The sequence below is a fragment of the Varanus komodoensis genome, unplaced genomic scaffold (genome assembly GCF_004798865.1).
Source record: "Varanus komodoensis strain SLA01 unplaced genomic scaffold, ASM479886v1 scaffold6_1, whole genome shotgun sequence".
NCBI lineage: Eukaryota > Metazoa > Chordata > Lepidosauria > Squamata > Varanidae > Varanus > Varanus komodoensis.
This window is the reverse complement of record NW_025336345.1, coordinates 5,634,383-5,653,871: the sequence shown is the minus strand read 5'-3', so window position 1 is coordinate 5,653,871 and position 19,489 is coordinate 5,634,383.

Here is a 19,489-nt window from a genome sequence, read left to right as displayed (position 1 = left end):
TTTATGCTCAATCCTCTCTGTGCTTTTGTTTTAATTTTAATTGAAGGCCATATTCAACTTGGGCTTTGTTGTGCCAGATACTGTGCCAGAATATAATTCATTCAGCCCGAGCCTGAAAGAGCTTTGAATCTAAAAATTAGGCCCAAGGGGTCTCTAACATGGCCTATGGCAGGGCAAGAGTGAGCAGCCTGCGCCTTGATGTCCTGTTACTACCTAATTGTTCCATGTTCCTACAAAATACTGTGCATTCTTGGGATTTTATTTTATTTTGATGCAGAGCCTGTGCTATTGAAAGAGCTCAAGGGCAGGTTACAGGTAACAGCAATTACACATAAAACAGAGAGAGCCCTGTCTCTAAATTGCTTGCAGAGGCCAGGGAAAACAAAAGGAAGGATGACATGTTATCTTAATGGGACATTGTTTTATCTACTATGAAAAGGCTGGTGTTGACTCCTGCTAGAGAAGAAAGGTTTTCAGTGTCCAGGAGGTGCCTTGAAAAGGTGTGTGTATGTCTTAGGAATACCCTCTCAATGCAGAAAGAAAAGGAAGGAGCAGGAAGGCTTACTTATCAGTATGCCATCCAAAACAGAAAGACGGCCTTGTGGACTTTAACACAGGATAGACTGTTCTTTATTTTGGCCTGTTTAGCCCTCTCAGAAATCTTGTGTTCCAAAGCAGAAAGCCCAAGAAAGAGGGATTTTGTATGTATCTCAGGAGTCTGCTGGTGTTTTCCCTCCCAAGTCTCCACTCGCATTCACTACTATAGGTGGCCATGTAATTTCCTGAAGTACTTAGCATTGTTGAAGGGTCTGTTTTGACCCATTTTATGCATTGAGCAAAATCAAGTGAGAAAGCTTGGACTGGATGTTACCAATTCAAAGCTCTAAATGTGTGAGGTGGAGGGACTGCATATCCTAGAGCAGTGATGGCAAATCTTTTAGAGACCAAGTGCCCAAACTGCAACCCAAAACCCACTTAGTTATCGCAAAGTGCCAACACTGCAATAAAACCTGAATACTTAAGTTTTAGTTTAGAAAAAACAACTCACAGCCAGTCCAAGCATCTCTCTCTCTCTCTTTCTCCTTGGCAGTGCACTGACCGGCCATGTGAAAGCTCGGACAAGTCGTGGCTAATGAGTCATGGCTCATGATGTCATTGCCTGGAGCCACTACTCCTTTCTGAGCATGTGCATGGCCCCTATGTGTGCTGTTATCTGATGCTCGGCTGCTGGGGCGATGCTGGAGGAGCTTGGCCCATGTGCCGACAGAGAGGGCTCTGTGTGCCCGCTGCGGCATGCATGCCATAGATTCGCCACCACTGTCTTAGAGGTTCCTCAGAAAAACACATGGAAAAAATTATGGCAGGGACAGAGGCTTGGCCAAACCTTTTTCCTTGAGAGAGTTTTTTGTTTGTATTGTGTGTCCAGAACAGATCAGACAGATTTCAAAAAAGATTCTCCACCTATAGCCTTCAGTGATGAAGTCCAGGAAAACCATCTCCTCTTGATTCTGTGGAAGGTACAAGGTGGCCCTGAGTCTAAGGCTGCAATCATAAACACTCTTACTAGGGAGTCATGTCCATTGAACTCTGGGACTTGACGGTTTTGAAATGCCTTTTAAAGTTGCTGGATAAAACAGAGTAGGCATAAAAAATACTCCCTATTTTGGCATTGGGCCCCTTGCCTCAACATGCCGAGCTTCATTCCAGCCAGGATCTTTCACCATTTTCATCAAATAAAAGATGTCTTCTCATTGCAGGACTATCTGTCCCACCCTCCTAGTTTTTTCCTTGTTAACTGTCAATCTGTTGCAGGCCTGTCTCTGGAAGCAAAGCCCCTTGTTTATCTTTGCAACTGGTGATAAGGAAAACAAAGAGCTGAATGACTTTCCCAGAGCTCTGCTGTCACTAAAGCCCAGGGTCAGCTCAAGGAGATGCCAGGAAAGCAGGCACAGCAGGCTGAGGAACCCACCAGCAGCTACTCTCACAAACCTCCTCCCAGGCAAGACTGACACAGTCCAGGGTGGGTGGCGGACACTGTCACCTTGGGACAGAGCAGCTTGTCTGTTCTCACAGCATCCAACAGACATCTTGCTGAAATTGTCAGTGTGCACTGCCGCTCGATTGGAGCACTTTTGCTCGAGGTACTTGATAGCAGCGAGCAAACAAAGGAAAGGCTGCTCGGTAGCCTGGGCAGCATTAATCTGAGCTTTGCAAGCCTGGCTGCACCTATTGTTGCAACCATGTCTGTCTGTCTCCTTTTGTGTTGCAGTTTGCCTTCAGACAGGCTGAGCAGAAGAGAATGTCCTGAGTGTGCTGATGCCAGGTGGCCTGAAGTTACCAGGTTATTCCAGCAGGGTCTTTACCTTTCCACTTTCTAGCCCAGTACTGGTTGTGTACTTCCAACCAAACAGCATTGGACTGAGGCTTAACCTCCAATATCTTGGTCCAAGGGCTTCCTGCAACCAGCTGTCTGTTCTTTTTTGTTCTGTATTCTTACCCAAGGTCAACAGCAAGCTTATCAAATAGAGGTAGTTAGGGGTTCAAGTGAGGTTTTAAAGCATCCCTTGTGTTCTTTAACTGGCATTTTTTTCTGGGCGTTATCAGCACTACACTCTCTTAGTAAATACATTAATGCATCATAGTGTTGGACCAAAACAGCAGAACTTGTCTGGGATGTTGAAGTAACCATACAGAATCACCAGCAATACAACTAAAAAACAAAAAAAGTTTGATAGTGTTTTTATTTACTCGACTATAAGCTGAGATGTATAATCAAGCATCAGTGTTCATATCTTCTGTGGTTAGAAGGCAAAGCTGGGATCTTCCTTTTGGTTCAAACGCTTTCTCTTACCTTGAGGAGTCTGGCTGCTCTTACCCTCTATCTCCCTCCACCATGATGTTCATATTGATGTCAATTATGTATAGACATTTGGGTGACAGCAGGGCAGGATGCAATGATAAATACTAAAAATTGCTCCCAGTGGGAGCTAAAAGGACCTGCAGGTTTATAGAGGAATTACAGGTAAACAGGATGGTCTGTAATTGACCTGGATGAAAGCATTTTGTATATTTTAACCTACATTTAATCAGATAATGACAGAAAGTAGTTTGTTAGGAAACCAGTGTTCTTAAGAACAATGGAAGGATTTTTGAGCACAATAATTTGGTTACCTTTGATGAGGAGAATAGATGTATAACATGATGCCATGTCTAGACCAGAATGTTTTCTATCTTTATACCACATCAACATTGTTGAGAGAGGTTCTTATAGGAATAGACCAGAGAGATGTCCATACTGCTGCATCAGAAGCATAGCAAAAAAGAGCAGAGTTTTGCTGGTCAGTGCCATAAACTGTTTGCCCTAATTAATTAGATTAACTGCATGTACAATTGCGCATAATACAAAAAACAGTATAGCTGGTAAGTTGTGTAATGCATGCCACTGCATTTCACTGATCCATCAAAGACTGGATGGTTAATAGGCATGTGGAAGTGAAGGGCTCTTTTTGAATATTAATGTAGTGCTATGCAAAAGTTCTGAGCAACTTTTAAGAAACCATAGCCAAAAGCTATGATTTGCAAGAAGGGGTATGGCTGGCCTACAGATGATGTAAGAAGATCTGTTTTGCAAGCCGGAGTGAGGTGAGAAAAGAAAGTTCTGGGTTTGAATTTCTCTTCCTGCTCTGTGTATGGATTACAGGACACATTCTGTACTTCCAACCTGGACCATTTAACTTTGGTGGGAGTGGCTTATCAAGGTTTCTGTAGCTCAATCCACAATGCAGTTGGATTTAAAGACAATTTAGGATACAACTATGCATTTTGGAAAGAAAAAATAGCTGAGCCATCCTGTGGGAATTGTTTCACTTCCTTCTGTCTAAGCTTGTGTAGGATTACATCCATAGTCTCATTGACTAAACATATCTCATAAACTAAACATAAACTAAACATAAACTAAACATATATTAGTCTCATTGACTAAACATAAATCAGTTAAACAACTGATTTAACAGGCTTAGGGATGATAGATATTTGAAGCTCTTGTTTGGACTGCATGATCATATTAGGTTCATTAGTTAAACATGACACCTCAAGAGAGCCTTCCCCAACCTTGTGCTGTCTTGGACTTCAGCTCCTATCAATACCCACCAGTATGGTCAAAGGTCAGGAATGGTAGGAGATGTAGTCCAAAACATTTGGAGGCCACCAGATTGTCAAAAGCTCCTTTAAGAATAAATGTAAAATTATGAAAAATGGATACAGTGTTACAGAGCAATTATGTAACCCCCCCACATGAATATACAAGCACATGTTCCCACAGGACTTTGTAGTATGTTAACGGGACACTGTTGTGGCTGAGAATTTGTTGTGAATCTGAGTTACGTTTGCGCCAACAATCTGCATCAAGGAAATATGCTTTAATACTACAGGAGATGAGTGGGGAATGTGTTGACTCAGCACTCTAATATGGGTTTCTCTATTCACTTGTAACTGAGGGCAGGAAAGCTGCAGCCTCCAGAATCCCCAGCATTTCTGTTGGTGAATAGAAAAGAGCTGCAATCAACGTAGAGAAAAGCATTCTTGAGAAAATCACACACATGGATAGGAGCATGTGTTGATTCTGAACAGGTCCATGTTTACACAGAAAAAAGTCCCGCAACTTCCGGCATGCTCCAGCCAGCCATGCTGGGAGCTAGAAGGCTGGTTTTTGTCTAAACCTATATAGGGTTGTGCCTTCAAAGCAGGAAAAAAATACCGAGGCTAGACATTTAATGTTGTTGTCTTCATAATTTTGTTAAACAAAAGGCTTAATCTCCTAAAATGAAATTTGATTGTGGATGACATTTAAAATAATTTTTCAGTCTGAATTTTGGGCACTCCATTTTGAGTGTGTGTGAAATTTCGTTTTAGCACAACACCTGGCCTCCCCTCCCATCTCACATTCACCTACCTGCCCATTTTGTAATGCTGAAGTAGCAAAGTGCTGACGGAGGAGAGGAAATTCAGTTTCCTGAGGCCAACAGGACAGAGTGGGAGACGGCAGAGCATGCCCCTTCTCATTGGCGTGGCTATAAATGGGCTGAAAAGTGAGTGCATTTCCAGCAAAAGCTGTTGTCAGGTCCTGTACTCGCCCTTGTCGGTCACGCACAGGCTGCTACCCAGAGACAGCTTGTGGCGATCTTTGCCGCTGAACCTCTGCCCAGCTGTCACCAGTGCCTCAAATATGTTTTATTATTCATTATGCTCTTTCCCTCCCCACCGCCATTCTCCACACAGTCCCTATTTGCCCAGGCAGCGTGTCCTCCCCACCCCACCCCCTCCTGGCAGCACTGTCCTTCACAGAAACGGAATTCACAAGCTAAAGCAGCTCCATAAAGGTGGCATGACGATGGCCTCCCCTCCTCTCCGCTGCAGAGCACCCTTTCTCAGCAGGTGCCGCCGCGTGGCTCTTCACGGCCTGTACCAACAGAAGGCAGGGAAGACGGAGACTGCCTGATGCTTCTCTGTGGCTGCCCAACAAATGACAGGCACTTCCTGTGGGCCATTGGCAACGCAACTGCTTAGCACAGCCATCCATCTTTCCTTCACTGGGTGCTCGGCACCACTGGTAAGCTACAAGGTAAGGCTGATGGAAGAGGTTCTCCAGAAGTGCCAGCAGGATCCCAGATGGTGATGGCGCTGAGCCTCTCATGTCAGTCCGAAACACACTGACTTCACACATAAGAGGCCCCCAGGCTGGCCCAAGAAATTTTCCTTGCCTGAGGTAAAGAGCCAGATGGCATCCTGGCCCCACCCTCCGTGTCTACATGCAGAAGCCAAGCGGCCTGCCAGATGAATCTTCAGCCCTGGGGAGGGGCAAGGGCCCTTGACTGTATAACTGAGGGCAGCAGGCTGGACCAGCAGGTGCTGAACAAGCCAAGTGGCCCCCACAGCTCTGTGCTCCCAGCACCTCGCCATCACCCCACTGCTCCCTCTGTCCGCACAGGCCCTGGCAACAGCTCTGACCAAATGCTGCTGTGGCCGGGAATGGCACCCAGGAAAAGTGACTGCGAACATCTTCGGCAGCAGAAACAGATGGGCATCAAGCAGTCACCAGATTCTTCTGCTGCTTTCCTTGGTACAAGTCACAGGAGGACTGAGCAGTCTCCTCCCACAGCCTCTCCTTCCAAGAGAGAAAATAAAATGTGTTTTCACAATGCTCACACATTGTGGCTACTCGTGGAGCGCCCTGGACTGTGATCCATTAAGGGCACAATCTCATACAAGTTTAGACAGAAAAGGGGCATCCTGGGAGCAACAGGACGTTTTTCTCTTACAGATGCCTCCTTAATACCAGGTCCAGACAGCCAGGATGGGGGGACAGCTTTCTTGGTGACAGTACCAGATTTCTCTCACTAGAGACTCACACGGAAGATCAAGAAGCCTTGTGTGTCTTTCAGAAAATTCCTTGCAAATCACTTTGTCACTGCTGCTGCTTTGGCAAAACTCTTCTCTGAACTTAATGGCACAACTAGTAAAATTTGGACACTGGACTTACTGGTGTTACGGGTTAGGGCCATTTGGTGGCCATACATATTACTACATTTCTGCTATGTTAAATGACTACTAAGATTGTTTTCCAATGGAGATTTTTTAAATAACTGCTCCAAATATGTGCAGTCTTGTGAGCGCACTTAAATCATAGCACCACCAACATGACAAGAATAAAACAGTTTGCTTCTGCTGCCCTGTCACCACCATGAGCCGTCACTTTCTGGGTGCTCATTTCGAGGGAGGCCTGCTGCAGGGCCCTGATCCAGTGCCAATGGCAAAGGTAGGTACGTATGGTTAGAAACTTGCCTATCCCTCACTTCCCAGCAGGAGCCCACTGATGGGAGCCCTGCTGAACTTATTCCTTCTTTTCCTGCTTGCACGCCTGCCTCTGGCCCGGGAAACAGGAGCAGGAGATGCCCCTGCTGCTTTACTCACTGGCTTCCTGACCTAGTCATGATGTGAAAGGGGACAGGGAGCAAGGGCAGCTGCTGACTGGGATGGTGAGAAGGTGGGCTCAGGGGGGGGGGGGGGGGAGGCAGACTGAGGATGCCTTGCCCATAGGTCCTCTAAACAGTGGAGCCTGCTCTGCTCTTCAGCCCTGTGGTTCTGCTCTGGCTGCACCACCGTCCAAACTAGACCCATTTTTGTACTCCTGTGCATAAGCAGGTCTCCTAATGCAGGGCTACTTCTTTTTCTCATGTGTTCACTCTGCTTCATTTAACTTGTGAGCTCTTTTCAACAGGGACCCTCTCTTCCTCTGTTCTGCAAAGTAGCATGTGCATTGATGGTGCAGTATAAAAGAAAAATAGCAGTAGTTTTACAAGACTGCCATGTCAAGAGGGATGAATGAGGAGTAGCTGAGTGCGGGGGGGGGGGGCTAGCATGCTCACTTTTTCAAGGAACTGCCTCCTATCTACTGCAGTGCATGCCATGGAGAGACATTGTCTGAGACTGAGAGCATTTTGTGATCTGCCAAATGCAGCCAAGGCAGTGCCATCTCAGGTACTGTATGAGAAACTCCACCATTTTTTACAAATAATCACAAAGAAGCATGCACAGGGCAATCATATCAAATGTATGAAGGACCAGGCTTGTGTTTCTTCAAGAACGCTCAAAAAGGTCCAATTATTCCAGTATTATATTTTGGGAAAGGGAAAGGGTTAGGTCCAAAACTGTGGCTTCACACCTGGTTCAGGAAGGGAGATGTGCTCTCCTCTTGCTTCTTGCTGCCAGTAACTATCTGTTGCTTTCTAGGAAGGGAGTCTGAAGACACTGCTGTTCTCCAGCTCCAGTGGCAGGGGACCTGACTCTGCAGGGACTCTCAAATGCCTCTTCTCCAGCAACCAGTGAAGTAAGGAAAAGGGCACAGGATAAGCCTGCCCCACTGAGCCAGAGGTTGTACCTCAGGGACCACCCCATCACTGGTAAGTGGCTTTTTCCTGGTTGTCAAGTTCTGTGCTGCCAGACCAGGGACAAGCACCCTGCCACGCTGCTTCTGCGCCAGGAAACACAATCACTGCCAAGGCACTTACATTCTTAACTCTCAGATCGGCCCATGGCCATGTCACCCACCTGGGCTATGCCTTTGTGACTGCTGGTAATTAATCTGAGACAGCAGCCTCTAATATGCCTGGCTGGCCGATGCTGGGACTGCATGCCTCACAGGGGCCTTCTCCCCACTGCTCACTTTCTATTTTGTATACACCCCCACACACACACACACTCTGCAACATTGTGTCTTCTTAGATGATAGAGGGATAAAAAGAGGCAGAGAAGAGGGGGATATGACAGGACAGAGAATGGATTCCTGCCCTGAGGAATTCTCTCAAGGAAGTTCAATTCTTTGGAAGGTATGATATCCGTGGAATGGTAGAAAGAAGCGGTCAGACTCAAAAACCAGTGTGGTATAGTGGTGGAAGTGCTGGGCTGGGACTCAGGAAATCTGGATTCTAGTCCCCCAACCTTGGCCATGAAGCTCACTGGCTGACTTTGGCTAGTCAGAGACTCTCAGCCTAATCCACCTCACAAGGTTGCTGTTTTGAAGATAAAAAAGAGAGGGGGGATTATGTAAACTACTCTGGGTTCCTTGCAAGAAGAAAAAACATGGGATATTAATATTATATGTCATTTCATATAATGTGATAGTAATAGAAAGCTTCTATCCTGCAAACTGACCCTGTTTAAGTCTGGGCTGAGGACGGCTAGATTTATAGTCTTCTGAAGTTTAAACTTACAGGCAAAACATGCTGGAACTAGAACAGGGATGCAACACATGGAACGGGCTGCAAATGGGACCAACTCCCACCTGCTCTGACTCTCAGTCCCACCTGCTAAAAGGACAAAATATCTGAGACCTGCCCCCTGTCCCAGACACTGATGCACACAAAGACATTTCAGTAAGTACTGGGGCTTCAGCTTATTTGACCTCGCAGAGCCAATACAAACCGAGACATCAGGGCACATTTCAGGGGCTGTCCCAAGTGGGCAATTGCGCTTGACTGATTCATTTTTCCTAGGAAGTCCCTGCAGCCTTATGATGTCCATTACCCGACTAGTGAGTATCAATCACCACAGAAAGCTTGCTGTCAGCTGTAAAGGCAAAGGGAAATCAAGAGCCAAGGCTTGGTGTGACTCTGGGAAGCAGTAAATATGTTGGAGAGGAGTGGGTAAACTCCATCCCCAGCTCCACCCCCCCAGCCCCTGGTATGTACCAGTGCTGAGCTGCCTGTTGCCACGGTGAGCAGGATGGATGGGAGCAGAAAGCATTTGTCCTGAGTAGTTGGTTCCCACAAACAGATCAGTTCAGTTTCTTTGTGGCACTACTTCCAAGCACTATGTAGTGGTCAATCCAGGCAAATAATTGGCCACAGCCAATCCCAGCTCCCGCCCACAGTGAGTAGATTTGCAACTGCATTTCTTGTTGCCGTACATCACCTGTTTCAGTGTAAGTTTAACGTCTCTTCACTGTACACCAAGAAAAGAAATGCACGCCTCAGTGTGAGCAGAGGTGGCAGCCCTGACACCAGGAGGCCTGAGTGAACCCATCTCTGCCATCATTCCCATGGCCTATATGCTCACTCTTCCTCTCTGGGCTCAGAAGCAGGGGGCAAGGCATGGAAGCTGCTACTCTTTCCCCTTGCTCTTGCCCTGCTCCAAGATTAAGAGAGCCCAGGGCAGGTTGCGCTCCAACGGAGCGAAGCTCAGGGAACCAAGGGTCCATTTGGATGCTAGGAAGTACTTCCTGACGGTTAGGACTCCTAGCTTCTGGAATGGGCTTCCATGGGAGGTGGTTGAGGCCCCATCGGTGAGGGTGTTCAAGGATAGGCTATGTTCTATGCACATAGAAGGCATATCGTGAGTGGAGCCAGGTAGAGCTGGGGTCAGACTAGATGGCCCGGGAGACCCCTTCTGACTCACTCTATTTCTATATTTCTAAGGACATCTGGGGATCAGCAGCAGACCCAAGTGCCTGACAGCACTGGCCCTGATGCCAGCCCTGCTCTTCTAGAAAGGCATTTATGGAGGGTAAGGCCCAAAATGGTCCCTAGTCACTGCCAGTCCCAGAAGCAGTTGCTAGGCAACATGGACTGGATGGTGCTCTTGCACTCCTGCCCCACCTGTGGACTTCCCAGAGGTAGCTGGCTGACCACCGTGCAAACAGAAAGCTGGGCTGGATGGAGCCTTGGCCTGGTCTGTTGTGGATCTTCAGCATGAATTTTCTGAAATTCAAGATAAAGTGACAGGAAGTGGCAACTCAATGCATGTTTTAGTTGGAAGAATCACCAGAGAGTAACCTTGCCCCTCAACATCTATATGCTATATGGCCCCAAGCTACATGCTACTACAGTAAATACAGGATTATGGAGTGACAAGAAGGAGAGTTTCCTTCTCTTTTGGCAGTTTCGGAAAAATTGGGGTGGATGATAATGATATAGGGACATGGAAAGCCCTAACAGGAATGGCACCTCTTTACAGAAGCCAGCTTGGGAAGAATAAATCCCCCAGCAAAGCAGATTTTCACAAAAATGCTCATGTGGCACCCCTATGCCGAGCCTCCTGTGACTGGGCATTCTTCAATCCCTCAGCACTAACTCTAAATGTGCTCTTGTGACCAGAGTGACCCTGAGTTGAAAAGAATCATAGAATAGGAGAGTTGGAAGGACCCACGAAGACCATCAGGTCCAACCCCGCACTGTTGCAGCACCCAATTTACACCATCCCACTCAGATCGCTGTCCAGTTTCACCTTGAATGTCTCCACTGTGGGAGAGCCCACAACCTCTCTAGGCAGCTGGTTCCATTGTTGTATTGCTCTGACACTGAGGAAACATTTCCTGACCTCTAGCCTGAACCTGGGTTGTTGGAACTTGAGTTGATTATTCCATGTCCTACACTCTGGTATCCACAAGAAGAGATCTTGACCCTCTTCTTTGTGACAGCCTTTGAGGTACTTATAGAGCAATATCATGTCCCCACTTAGTCTTCCCTTCTCAAGGCTGAACATGCCCAGTTCTCTCAGTCTCTCCTCATAGGGCAGTGTTTCCAAATCCTGGATCATTTTTGTTGCCCTCCACTGGACCCTTTCTAGTTTACCTGCATCTTTCTTGAATCTTGGTGCCCAGAACTGGACACTGTATTCCAGATGAGGTCTGACTAGTGAGGAGTATAGGGGAACTGCTACTTCTCATGATTTGGAAGTATTACTTCTGTTAATGCATCCCAAAAAAGCATTTGCCATTTTGGCAGCTGTACTGCACTGTTGGATCATATTTAGCCTGCTGTCTACAATTACTCCCAGATCTTTTTCTTTTTCATTTCTGTTGATCCATGTATCCCCCATCTTGTATTGATGCATTTGGTTTCTTTTTCCTAGGTGGAGGGCTTGGCACTTGACCTTATTGAACCTCATTCTGTTGCTTTCACTCCAGCATTCAAATTTATCAAGATCACTCTGGATATTCATTCTGTCTTCTAGGGTGTTTGCTATTCTACCCAGTTTTGTTTCATCTGCAGATTTGATTATCTTTCCTTGTACATCCTCATCTAAATCGCTAATGAAGATGTTGAAGTGCACTGGGCCCAGGACTGAACACTCTGCACCCCATTAGTTACCTTCTTCCAGTATGAGAAGGTGCATTGATGAGCACTCTTTGGATTTAGCAGCCAATTTTGGATCCACCTAATAGCTTTTCTATCTAGTCCAGTTTTTCCTAATTTACTTACCAGAATATTCTGGGGCACTATGTCAAAAGCTTTGCTAAAGTTGAGGTAGATTATGTCCACAGTGTTCCCTCTGTCCATTTGGGAGCTTACCCAGTCTAAAATTGAGATTATATTAGTCTGACAGGATTTTTTTATAAAGCCATGTTGGTTTCTATTAATCACTGCATTTTCTTGGGGGTGCTTTAAATAATTTTCTCCAGAATTTTTACAGGGCTTGATGTCAGATGAATTGGTCTGTAGTTCCCAGGTTCATCTTTTTCCCCTTTTTGAAGATAGGGATGTTAGTAGCTCTTTTCCAGTCATCTGGCACTTCTCCTGTCTTCCAAGATTTATTAAAGCTAATAGCCAGTGGTTCCGAGAGTTCCTCCACTAGATCTTTTCTGACTCTGGGATGGAGTGCATCAGGTCCTGGAGATCTGAACATGCTTATTCCATCTAGGTATTCCTTGACCATTTGTATGTCAACCATAGCTTGCCATGTCTCACTTTCAACTTGTACTTCCTCTTGGTTGTAGATTTTCTTGTGGGAGAGGACTGAAGCAATGTAGGAATTGAGCGCCTCTGCCTTTTTCTTGTCTGTTATCACTCTGCCATCCACTTTAAGTAGCTGGACACCCTTCTCTTTCACATGTCTTTTGCTCTGGATGTATCTGAATAAGGCTTTCTTGTTGTGCTTAGCTTCCCTTGCTATTCTCAGTTCATTTCCTGCTTTAACCTTCCTGATGCTATTCCTGCAATCTATTGCTATTTGTTTATATTTTTCTTTCATGGCCTGGCCCTGCTTCTACTTCCTGTACATGTTCCTTTTTTCTTTCACACTGTCACTTAACCTTTTGTGGAGCCACATGGGCTTTCTCTGTTGTCTTAGACACTTTTTCCTTGTTGGAATTGTTGTGCTTGGAGATTTCCCACTCCCCTTGGGCTGCTTTTCCCCTAAGAGTGGGTCGCCATGGCACTTCACTTATGATTGTTCTGAGTTCATCAAAGTTGGCTTTCTTGAAGTCCAGGATATGTGTCTGCCTGCAGTTAACCTTTGTCTCCTTTACAATTAAGAATTTGAGTAGCGCAAAGTCACTTTCCCCCAGAGTTCCCATGGCTGCTATTTTGTCCACCAGGCCATCCGTGTTAGTATTAAATCAAGGATAGCCGATCCTCTCATACCTTCCTCTACTTTCTGCTGAAGACAGTTGTTGACAACACATGTCAGAAATCTCTTGGAGGGATCATGCTTGGCAGAATTTGTCTCCCAGTATATATCAGGGAAATTGAAGTCCCCCATGATGACTATATAATTCTTCTTGAAAACGCTGGCAGGTTGCTTTTTGAAGGTTGCATCCTTGTCCTCTTTTTGGCTGGGTGGTTGGTAATAGACACCAATAACTATGTTTTTCTTATTTTTTGTTTCCTTTAAATTAAACCAAACGCTTTCAGTGGTGCTGCTAAGTTCCTCTTCTTGTATTTCTGTGCAGATGTATGTGTCTCTCATATATAGTGTGACTCCATTTCCCTTTTTGTCCTTTCTATTTTTCTTGAACATGATGTATCCATCAATAGTAGAGTTCCAGTCATGTGAGTCATCCCACCAAGTTTCAGTTTTTCCTATAAGATAGTAATTGTCCTTGTGTACTATGAGCTCAAGTTCGTGTTGTTTCCCATACTCTGTACATTGGTGCAGAGACATCAAAATTCATTCTTGTTGTGCCCTGGTTTTCTTCCTACATTTTTTGGGAAACTGATGTTGGGCCCTGCTTGAATTTTTATCTCTTTTGAAATATATAGGTCTTTGTCAGATGATAGTATGCCACACTGCACAACTCTCTTGCCTATGTTTCAGTTTAAAGTCCGCCTGATTAACTTTTTCATGCAGTGTCCAAACACATGCTTTCCGTTCTTTGTGAGGTGCAGCCCATCATTTGCCAACAGTCTATCTTCCAGGAACCTTAGCTTGTGGTCCCAGAATCCAAATCTCTCTTTACGGCAGCACCATGGTAGCCAGTCATTCACTTGAAGGATTTTTCTTTCCCTAACAATTCTTCCACATACTGGTAAGAATGGGGAGAAGACTATCTGGGCCCCAATGTTTTTGATTTTCCTTCCTAGAGCTTCGAAGTCTGATGTTATTTCATCAGAGCTTCTCCTGGCAGTGTCATTAATTCTCACATGGAAGAGAAGGAAGGGTTATTTGTCAGTGGGTTGTATGAGTTGTGTAAACTTGTTTGTTATATCTTTAATCATGGCACCAGGGAGACAGCATACTTGGCAATTCTCTGGGTCATTGCAACACACATATTTTTCCATCTCATGCAACAGGGAATCTCCTACAATGATCACTCTTCTCCTTTTGTGGTTGCAAACTCTAGTATCCTTTTCCTTTCTTGATTGGCCTTTTGTCTCTTTTTCAGAGTTACACAGTGTGTCATGTGGCACTTTCACCGTGCGTTCCTCCCCCGTCTCTTCCACAAGTAACTTAAAGCAGTTCAAGAGTTCCACTGCTTCCACTGGAAGAGTGTCTTCTAGGTCTTCTGCATCTCTCACCCAGTTCCAGAGAGCTTCCTCATTTTCCCTTCCCTCAGGGCTCTCTTCTTCTGCCTCTGCTTGCTGATGCCCTTCCTGCTTTTGGACTACACTGAGCTGCTGCAGCTCCTCAACTCTGTCTAGGAACTCTTTGTTTTCTTTTATTATCATGAGGGTGGGGCACTCACTGCTCTCACCTTTTCTTCTAAGAGAGCTACTGGCTTGCAACTGTTGCATGTGTAGGACATGTTGCTGTCAGGTTAGAAAGGAAACAATGCACAGTTGTTAGAGGCCACCACCACTGTGGAGTCTCCTTGGTCCATTGTTCAGGCAACCTTAGTGATTCTGTCTTGCGAGGCTGTTGTGACAACTAGTGCCTTCTCCTGTCCTCACTAAAGGTTAGCAACACAGTCTTACTAGTAAATGGGAGTGTGTCACAAGGCGGAAAACCTGTGTGGGAAAACATGTGGGCGGGATTAAGGTGAAATAAAGAAGAGAAAAGAAGGGGGGATGTTAGGACCCCTCCCTGCCCTCCCCGCCAAACTCCTGTTTGCTCTTCTTGTTTGTTCGCTCTCTGGGAGCCAGAGGCCATAGACCAGCTGGGGCAGTTTGCTCTGATCTGCTCTGCTCTGTTAGGAGCCAGGAACCAGAATGGCATCATGTGACCGAGGCCTTCTCATTCTCTCCTTGCCATGGCAACTTTCCAGGGTACCACCATCTCTGTCGCACCAAAAGTCCTCCAAAGGAGCTAGGTGTTACTAATGTGGGAGCCTAATTAGTGGCACATACTGTTTCTGAACTAATTAAAACCTACACTTGCTAATTGAGAGAGAAGAAGATAAATGCAGATTGGTTGGAGAGTACTGGATCTGGGATGCACCCATCTGGCTTAGCCATATCCTCTCCTGCTCAAGGATTTGCTGGCAAATTGACACTGGCTTGATTTTAAAATTATGCAAGAAAAAGCTTACCCATGCATAATTCCACAAGCCATCATGTGTATGGTAATGCCATCCTGCAATCCCAGTTTAAATAAGATACCTGGAGCATGGAATATCACATGGGTACACTATTTTGACAAATTCAATATCATGTTGAGTTTTATTTTTAAGCTTTTATGGGAGTTAATCTTATCAGGACAGAAAAATAGGCAACCATAAATGACAGGAGATAAGCTGAAGAGCATTTTGCAATACGCTTTTTGTCTCTGCATGTTATTACAAATTAAATCTGTGGCCACCTTTTTAGATGCATACACCTTATTTGCCACCTTAAACAATAAAAAGTATTCTGGTTTCAAGCAGTTATTAGTTGTGCTGTCTTTCTTCTTTCACCCTAATATAATTTGTGAGTTTTGATACAATGGCAAGTTCATGTATCTTATTTTCCCACTCTCTACAAGAGATGACAGATTACATTCTTCAGTGCTTTGCATAGCATGCTCTACCTGCAACTATCAAATGAGAAATAAGCTTAGAAAAATTAATTGGCATATATTTGATAAAGCTTGATCACATGGCCATTTAATGCTAGCAATCACTGGGATAGGCATATTACTCCAGAATTTCCTAGGTACCAAATATGGACACTATCTATGGAAATAGTTCCCTTCGTCATTTTGACATTTTCAGCTATAAGTTATTTTCTAGAAGGATCTTTTTCGGTTTAATATTCCACCTTGTGATAGATTTAAATCAATTTTCTCCCATGCTAGCACATCATGAAATTTAGTTCCATTTTCTATATTCCCTAATATAATCCCACATACCAAAATGTATGAACTTTCCAAGACTTTGCCCTCTCTTAATGATATTGGGTTGGGTACAGATATGCCCTGTCAGGAATGGAGGGGTTCCTCCTTCCATTCATGGAAGGAATGTTGATCTGCTGGAGACTTCTGCTAAAGGAAGCAGAAAGGTGACTTATGTCAAAGCTCTTCATCTGTAGGCCCCCAGTGTCTGTCAGCCCTGAGGGCAGTTTTTCAGGGGGCACAGAGGGCTGCAACAGAAGGAGGGTTTTGTTCTTTCCCTCCTTCTTCTACCACTCTTTCCAAGCAAACCAGGGCAAAGGCTTTCTAACTAAAAGTCTTCATTATATTAAAGCTGACCAGTAAGGCTGGCTTTGTAGTACAAAAGAAGAGAATTGCAAAAGTCAATAAGAAATAAGCAAAGGTAGAATACTGACCATTAGGGAAATGCGGCTTAATGATAAGTTGATTTCAAACTGAATGCCCCTCCTCTGTTCCAAAACTAGAAAAAGGAAACCATACCTGCCCCTTTTTCAGGGCCAATTGCTTAAAGTATTTGACACTTCCCAATCAGTCCACCCTCTTAATTTGACACTGTATTGGATTCATGATGTTGAGTCTGTTCAGCTCCCCTATCAGCTTGTGTACTACACTTTCCCACAGAAATAGAAACTGTCTGATTCTCAGTGACTGTCCAGCTTATCTCTAGGTCCACTGGCCTTGGCACTTCAACTTCAGATTCTGGCTCCATCTCTGCATCTGATTCAGAATCTGATTCCACAAAAGTCCTTTTATGGGAGGACTGAATTCCATCCCTACAGATTCGGTGATAAATGGCTTCCTACTTTCCATTCATAGGAGCAGAACTCCAAGGCTTAACTTCTATTTTCCAGTTGAATTCTAGAAGGGCCATATTTTTGAAAAAGAATATTTTGTCACCTTCAGATATTGTAGTAGCTTTGAATGTCATGTCAAAACTCTTTTATGTGAGAGCCTCATTGTTTATTTATTTTTAATTTCCCTAAGTTGTTGCCATAACTACAAACAATATGAATGAATATAATTCAGTGTTAGGTATCCTAAAGTCTCCTTTCTTTTTATTATCCTGCCGTATGATTGTTTTAATTCTAGGTTTTTCTTTGGCTCATCAGAAATCTTATATTAATTGCTTCCAAATTCTTAAATGAACATCATCTAACCCTTTTTTTGTTCTGTTTGGAGGAAGAAATTTAGTTGTGGCTGCTACATCATTTTAACCGCTCGAGGTATAGCCAAAAAAGAGAAAGGTGAAATTTCTGATACCTCAACACTTGAAATGTCATTTATGCCATATAATTTCCTTATAATTATTTGAATGAATAAAGCTCTTTTTCATTTTTAATTAACTGAATTCCCAAATATTATCTTGGCTTATCAGGAATAACTCTGCTCCTATTCTTATCAGTTGTCAAAGCTATATTGTCTGCATTAAGCATTGATTTATACTCCATTTTACCTTTATGCCTTTTCTATTTCTTTCATTTCTAATTGCTATAGCAAGTAGTTGAAGACAAGTAACAAATAATTTGTACAATGGACAGGCTTGTCTTTTTTCCTTTTACCTATTGAAATAGATTACATGCTTGCTGGTTCCCTAATTTATCGGTATTTTCTATATATATTTAAATCCATAAGGGAAAGTTTTGACCGAAACCAAACTCCTTTAAATTAAAATCATATGCCCACTTATCCTGAGAATAAGAGCCACTGATCTTCATGGGACTTACTTCTGAGTAGACATATCTAGGATTATGCTAATAATATGCTGAAGATGGAAAATCCATATTATCAAAGTCCTTTTAAAATCTAAGAGCATCACTAATTAGTCTAGATTAAGTTCCTTTGTATGATTGAGAATATTCCCCTCCACTTGATATTAATCTTTATCAGTTTGTCTTTTTCTATTTTCCCAGGTATCCCTCTGAATATATTCATATCAATTTCATTCATGTTATTTTAAATTGTTGACCACATGTTCCTATTTCATAAACTGTTATCTCTGAACCTAATTTTTTTCAAAATGATGAAACCTTCCATGAAACTCACAATCACATTCATTCATGTAGTTCCATAACCTGTGAATTATTTAAAAGTCTTTGTAAATGTGCCAGTTAATTTATTCAATCAATTGTATATAGCTAAGAATTAAAATAGAAATTTATTATTCATAGTGCAGTTATAGTTAATAAACATAATTGTTTTCAACAAGTCCTAAGAATGAATTTATTAATTATATATAATGATTTTAAAGAAATAATTAATAAAGATAGTTTACATGTTTCTGTTATTGATTTATATTCTGTCTTTTCACATATGGTACACAAGATGGCTTTTTGTTTCTGTCTAAATCAGGGGTCTCAAACTCAACTTACCTGGGGGCAGTCTGGGTGAGGCTGGGCCGCATCAAGTATTCCACCCCCGCGGTGGTGATGGGCCGCTCATCCCGCGGCCGGCCCGGGCGCCACCGGTGCTTTGAAGGCCGCAGGGCCCCTCTCCTGTGCCCCGCCAGTCCCGGCAATTGGCCCGCGGGCCGCGAGTTTGAGACCCCTGATCTAAATGATATATAAGCAAAGGGATGTGGTGGCACAGTGGGTTAAGCTGCTGAGCCGCTGGGCTGGTTGATGGTAAGGTCGACAGTTCGAATCCACAGACCGGGTGAGCTTCCGTACTCTGTCCCAGCTCCTGCCAACCCTGCAGTTCAAAAGCATGCAAATGCAAGTAGATAAAAAGGTACCACTTTGGTGGGAAGGTAACAGCATTCCGTGCATCTTGGTGTTTAGTCATGCTGGCCACATGACCATGGAGACTGTCTGTGGACAAACGCTGGCTCCCTTGGCTAGGAAACGGAGATGAGCACCGCCCTCAAGAGTAAGACATGACTGGACTTAATGTCAAGGGGAAACCTTTACCTTTTAAAATGATATAATCATTTCCTTATTGTTCATTCATGCCCTTATTTATTCACTATATTCCTAAGTCTAAGCATTAGCCAGGTCTACAGTTCACATAATTGCTAACCCTTGGCCAGGCTGGCTGGGGCCTGCAATTGTAGGCCACGACATGGGCTACCAAGCTCATGTGGTAGTTCTTATTTTCAAATACTTCCTGCTCTGTACATTTGGGAGTTGAGAAGTCCACATTTTCCCTATCTAAGAGAAGCTACAATACAACCCTTCTGTGTGTGTCAGCACTGTCGCAGAATTTAGTTAAAATGCCATTGTTTCCACAGAGGCACATGCCAATAAATATGGCACAGTATCCATTGTATTTAAAATGTGATCAGGTATTGCCCAACATTGCACAGTGTTCTAATGATAGGAGAAACAGGAGGAGACTGAAAATCTCATACACTTTGTTGTGTCAAAATAATTTTTTTTTTTTTTTTTTTTTTGCTTTGAAGAGCTTGGCTGATGTTAGAAGTAGGAAGGATAGA